The 6,736-nt window shown below is 44.2% G+C and overlaps 1 pseudogene; it reads left to right on the forward strand.

Annotated features, from left to right (window-relative positions):
- The first annotated feature begins 211 nt into the window (after positions 1-211).
- Positions 212-5,517, forward strand: LOC121149236 (annotated as a pseudogene).
- The last annotated feature ends 1,219 nt before the right edge of the window (positions 5,518-6,736 follow it).

Raw genomic sequence — 6,736 nt, forward strand, 5'->3', positions numbered from 1 at the left:
AGTAAGGGACCCTGCACCCACGTGGGATAACCGGAAGAAGTTCCTGGATCCTGGCTTCAGATCGGCATAGCATCGGCCATTGCACTCACTTGGGGAGTGAATCATCAGACGGAAGATTTTTCTCTTTGTCTCTCCTCTCTGTATATCTGTCTTTCCAATAAAAATAAAATAAATCTTTAAACAAAACAAAAAATAGTGCAATTCCCCGAGCATGAAGAAACTCAAGAAGAAGATTGAGCATTTCCACAGGACTGTTCTGGACTTCAGCTCGGCCACTGACCTGCTCTGCAAGCACAGCCTCTTCAGTAGCCCGGGCCTGACTTTCCACTCCAGGCACTGCTCTGGATTCTCCAGTGCTGCCCATTTCCAACATGCACTGCTTCTCCCCAGAGCCCAGTGACATTGCCATTTTTACTTGTTTTCAGTCAGCTAATCAAAGAAGAGTTTTTGTTTCCAAATAGAAACTGAAATATTTGAAACTTGCTGTTGCCCAGTGTCCTTCAAAAATTAGCTGCAACTAAGAACAAGTAAAAAAAAAATTTTTTTTGAGATGAAGAAGGGAGGCCTCAGTTATATGGCCAGGAAGGCAGGCAATCCCTCACAGTACAGATGAGAAAGAGAGTTACTTGTTACACATTTATTGTACATTTTCACATTCTGGATGCGCCACAGAATTGGGGGCATGAAGTGGGGGAAGAGGGGAGACAGGGAACACTGGGATAATATGAGGGAGTCTAGAACACAGAACCCCCACCCCCAGCATCTCTCCTACTCTTCTACACCACAGTTTAGATTTCCCTGCTCCCCCTCCCTCCACACAGAAAATCTGGAGTGTCGGGGAAAGAAGAACTGGGAACCCCGTCCAGTGGCAGGCTAAGGGACTACACCCTCAGCCCCCTAAAATTGTGTCATTTAAAAAGACATTAGACCCTCTAACACTTCACCCAATGAGGGGCCTGCTCGCTCTCTGGGCTCAACAGCCCTGAAGAGAAGCAAGGACCCCCATCACCCACTAAGTCCCATAGACACATTGGCAGTGACTAGTACCCCACCCTGAATTGAGGGGGTAGTCAGAGGAGCTAGGCAGTGATGGGGATAACACCCCCAAATTAGGAAGGAGGGTTTTCAGTCCAACCCCAAGCAAGGGTGAGGCTGGAGATCTCAGGCAGGAACTGGGGGGATTCTCTTCCCTGCCCCACTCCTCCCCAAGGCAGTGATGATCCCCCCCACACTTTGTGCTTTCTCAAAATAAATAAACTTTGTTGTGTCATTTTTTTTAGGCACAACTTTTTTTAATTTTAATTTTAATTTTTTTTCTGTTTTGTTTTTAAATCAGTAAAAGAAACTGGATCCTAGAAGCTGTAGTGGTCTAAGCAGCAGCAAGTTTGTGCATTCTTCATTTTCTTTTAAATTAGCACACTGCTGGCACACCTTACTTGCATGAAATTCTCCACCACACTTACTAATTGTAGTAAAGTTATCTACTCCCCCCGCCACCACACACACACACACCAGAAAGAAAAAAAAAACCCTACTCTGGAAGATAATTGTGATTGAAATCTAATCAAACTTCATTAAGTGAATTATGACAAGGGTATAAATGCTATGAAAATAACATTTTTAATATTTGGCCATCAACTTAAGAAAAATGGTTTGCTTATACAAATTTTTGTCCTTTTAAAAAGGTAATAGTATCTACCCTCATATGGTCCTCAGAATTAAAGCATAATGAACAGGAAGGAAGGAAAGGAAAAAAATACAACTGAGTACTAAGGCAGAACTTCTTGCCCAAAGTAATGAAGGTAGAGCATACATGAAATATCAAGTGCAGAATTTCATAGGGCCAACAAGGTAACAGTCTATGTTTCACTTATACAGGCGAAGTGGATTTTGCAATTACCAGTTGCGTTAAATGCACCAAATAAAGCTCCTAAAATTGATACTATGAGGCACCACCTTAAGTTTTTCAGGCTGCAACTGTGCAGGGCCAGACTGCCATCCTCCCCTAGTTCCAGGTACAGGAGCGAGAGGAAGAACCAGATGGGAGACTTGATTCTTCCCTTCAGAGCTAGAAAAGCATTGCTCTACTGAACTTTTGGAGGGACATACTTGGAGCAGACATCCTGCAGCTGCTCTAAGGTTGAGGACTGCAGAAGGGGCAGTCAGCAGCCTCGAGCCTCTAGAGGTCAGAAGTCACAGTCTAGGGAAGGACAGCATGCTGACCCAGGAGCTTTGTCAGCTCCATTCCGTGCCAGTCTTTGAAGACTAAAACAATGGCTGAAGGCTAAAATGGAGTTGCTAGTGAGATTTCTCAAATTCAAAATAAATAAACTTTGTTGTGTCTTCTGTAAAAAAAAAAAAAATTAAAAATCATGACTGTACTACTGCAACAATATGTAGGAATCCACCATGGGAGGAAGTAATGGAGAAGGGTTGGGGGAATCACAGAGCCTATGAAACTGTGTCAAAAGACAAAATTTAAAAAAAAAAAAAAGAAGGAAAAGAAAAGGCAAGGGGGGAAAAATCATAAGGAATCCAGTTTGCTTCTCAGTGCCAACTATTTGAATATTCCCATGTAAATGCAGAAATGGGTCCATAGGACACATAAGCCTTTTTAAAAGCTGTGATGGTATTAAAATCTAGGTTTTCGTACGTAGGCTGATTATTTGCTTGACTAAGTATAATTGGAAAAAGCTATCAGAATTCATGAGATCTCCAGGGAATATCAGACATTTTGGAATACCTTTGATCAGCTTTAAGGGTGAGATGGTATAGGCTAGCACTTAACTGTTCTTCTATCTCATCTTCATCTTCCCCACTAGAGAAATCCTGTGGCTTAACACTAGAAGCTTTCTTCCCTTTATTAGTTCTAATTTCATTTTCTTCCTTATCTGTGCTTTGAAGAATGTCCTTTCTGGCCATATAATGGTGGCCTCCCCAAACAGAGGCACCCTTCACAAGTTTCTTTACTTCCTCATCTGTACTGTGAGGGATTGCCTTCCTGGCCATATAAACATGGCCTCCTTGGTAAGAGAGGGTCTATCATGGATTCCCCTTCTTCATCCTCCTGATCTGTACTGTAGGATAGGGGAGGATGAAGAAGTAAGTCAGAAAGTGGGGGTGCAGAGGGAATGGTATTATACATAGGAAACATTTTCTTATTTTTCTTTTTAGACTTTTCCCTCATTTCCCCTTTAACTCACAGTCCTCAAAGAAATTTGTGACAGAATTTTGGAGGTTCTCCTCCCTATCAAACCCCCTCTGTAATCGTGATAGTAGCCTTAATTAAAGAACATATATTCCAAAAGTCAGCAGGAATATTTTCTTCCATCATTCGGGCCTCTTCCACATATTTCCAGACACAATTCCAGACTTCAGTTTCTAGTGTCCCTTCACCCGGGAACCAAGGGTTATATTTACAAATAATGTCTAAACAAGAATGCAATTGTTGCCTAGTTACATTTACTTTACTTTTCATTAAAAGGTTATGCATAAGAGATATAAAAGGCTGCGTTCTGAAGCAGGAGCCTTCCAAGAGTGACCCTGAGCACCAATCCGAGTACCGCAGTCCTGAACCCTACTCTTAGCTTTCAGCCACCACCTTGGATGCCAACGGCCACCCTGCCGAAAGATGCACCTCCACCCCGCTGCCCTGGTGGCTGAATCCACTTCTCCCCACACTGTCCTCACTGCCCCCACCATGGCTTTGCCCAGCCCCAAAGGGGCGGTTAACATGATGGGGTCAGCGGATGGGGTTCCCCGGCTGGCTCCAGTTCCTTGTTGCTTGGCTCCTCTGGTGGCTTAACCTTTGTAGGTCCAGGGCTGTGGGCAGTGTTGTATGATTATGAGGCTCACGGTGAGGTTGAGCTGAGTCTGCGGTGTGGCCACCTGGCGGAGGTGCTATCGCAGGACTCCACCATCTCCGGAGACGAGGTTTGGTGGGCCAGTAAGGTGTAGCAGCGCCTGGACATCTTCCCAGCCAACTACATGCATGACACTGTGCAGCCCAGCTGCCCACCCTGCGCCACTGCCCACACCCCTGCTGCTGCCTGGCTTGGCCATGTATGTCGACTTGGAGCTTCTAGAGCTCAAGGAGCTCACCAATGCAGGTGGTTTCTGACAGGTGTACCATGCCACCTGGCAAGGCTAGAAGGTAGCAATGAGGGTAGCACGTTGCAATCCGGAGGAAAAGGTGGTCGAGAGCATGAGGCGGGAGGTGTGTCTGTTCTCCATGCTGCAGCACACCATCATTGAGCTGGGGGGAATGTGCCTGCAGCAGCCTCACCTCTGCCTGGTCCTGGAGTTCGACCACAGTGGAGTGCTCAATCCTGCACTGGTTGCTGCCAATGCCACCGGGCCCACTGAACGCAGGGCCCACGCCGCCCATGCCGCATCCCCCCACACATGCTGGTCAACTGGGCTGTGCAGATCTCACGAGGCATGCTGTACCTGCTCAAGGAAGCTGTTGTGTACATCTTGTACCAGGACCTCAAATCCAGCAATATCGTGCTGCTGGAGAAGATAGAACATGATGACATCTGCAATAAAATGTTGAAGATTACAGATTTCGCCTTAACCAGGTAATGACACAGGACCACCAATATGAGTGCCGTGGGCACCTACAACTGGATGGCCCCCCGAGATGATCAGATCTCCCTTGTTCTCCAAATGAAGCGATGTCTGGAGATATGGAGTGCTGCTGTGGGAACTGCTGACCGGAGAAGTCCGCTATCATGGCATTGATGGTCTCACTGTGGCTTATGGGGTAGCAATCCATAAGCTCACTTTGCCCATTCCATCCACCTGCCCTGAATCATTTGTCAAGCTTATGAAAGAATGCTGAGAATACCCTCATATCCGCCCATTATTTGCCTTAATTCTTGAACAGCTGACTGCTATTGAAGGGGCAATGATGACCTCAATACCTCAGGCATCATTTCATTCTATGCAAGATGACTGGAAACTGGAAATTCAAGAGATATTTGATGAGTTGAGAACAAAGGAAAAGGAGCTGTAGTCCCGGAAGAAGGATCTGAGGTGGGCAGCTCTACAGCAGAAGTCACAGCAAGAGCTGCTGAGACAGCGAATGCAGCAGCTGGCCGAACGCAAGATCCACGTGCTGGAGCAGTAGCTGAACATCATACTCTTCCAGCTCAATCAGGATATGCCAAATATGAAGAAAAGGAAGGGCAAGTTTAAGACAAGTCGGTTAATGATCAGTCCACCATCAGATTTCCAGCACAAGTAACTGTGCAGGTTTCTCTTAACCTGGACAAATGGAGGAGTTTGAACAGCAGCAGCTCCAGTCCACCCAGCAGCCCCATGATGCTGCCTCGGCTCCTGGCTATCCAGACCTGGGGTAGGAATACAGTCTTTTGACAAGAAGAATTTGAAGACATCAAAAGGAGTTTCAAGAAGAAAGTTTGCACATGGGGACCAAATTCAACTCAAATGACAGAAAGAATTGATTGTAAAGAAAGGATCAGACCTCTCTCAGACAGTCACAGTCTTGGTTGAATCTTTTAATAAAAAGTCAGAAAACCAGACCCCTGGATTCACTGTTTGTGGACCAGCCAGGTGCTTGTGAGGAACCAAAACTTCCTTTTGATGGATTAGAACTTTTGAGCAGTTATTGACTTATGTAGTAATTATTATATTTGAAAACATAATTGGCTGCTTTATTTTCAATTGGAGGCAAGTAACTCTCAGCCCAAAGTAAAAGAAGCCATGTATATCATCAACACATAAACAGAACCATGGAAACTATGTCCTCTGTCTTGCTTCTGCCAAAACTGCCTGTGTATGTGGGGCTTGTGCACATGTGTGTAGAAGAGGGTGTTTGTCTTATTTCTCTGTCTTCTGTTCCCTTTTTGATTTTAGCAGACTCCCCATTATGACGAATTTAGCATTGAAGCAGTATGAAAAAGGACATTGCAATATGAGGAATCAGCCTTAGATGTCACTGCAGAGAGTTATGTTTTATTGTGATCTGTTGTATATTTGCAACTTTCTTTGTGAACAGGATATGGTTATTTATTTTTGTACAGATGGATGAGCTCACTGAGATATAAATGAAGCTGATTGCTTTTAGTCTATACTGGAGGTTCTCACACTGCAGATGTAAGGACTGGACCAGATGTGTTGTATTATGAAGCCTTGTGACTGAAAGATGTTTACATATGTTGTCTATTTTTTAAATAACTTTTTAAATATAACTTGTCTGTTTGTTTGTTCAGTGGCTTTGATCTGCTCCTAATGATTGTGACTCTAACTTGTAATGGTTTTCTTTATGTTCAATAAGGCAAAGTACATTAATAAAGATGACCAATGCTTACAAAGCCAAAACAAACAAACAAAGGCTGCATTCTATATTGATTCTGGCCAATTATTCCCACTCACCTCTTTCTGTGGGGGTCTCTGTCAAACTTTCTTTTCTTCTCTCAAGTCCCTGCTCATGGGCACCACTTGCTGCTGTCCTGCAGTAATGGACTTGGTGCATGGAGCTGATAATAACATGTATGGATTCCGACTGATGGTCAATAGCCGCCATTTATTAGTGATCAGGGTCACATAGGATAAGGGAGGAGGTATTAAGCTTATCTATGGAACCCATTAAATGTTTCTATACCCTTGTTTGGAACTCTTTTGTTTTGTATATCTCACTAAGTGTTCTCACACACATGTTATCTGCTCAGTTGTTTTCATACAAATGATATCCAATCAGTTATACAAAAGA

Source organism: Ochotona curzoniae, unplaced genomic scaffold (genome assembly GCF_017591425.1).
Source record: "Ochotona curzoniae isolate NIBS_2020 unplaced genomic scaffold, NIBS_Ocur_1.0 contig_1941, whole genome shotgun sequence".
Lineage (NCBI taxonomy): Eukaryota > Metazoa > Chordata > Mammalia > Lagomorpha > Ochotonidae > Ochotona > Ochotona curzoniae.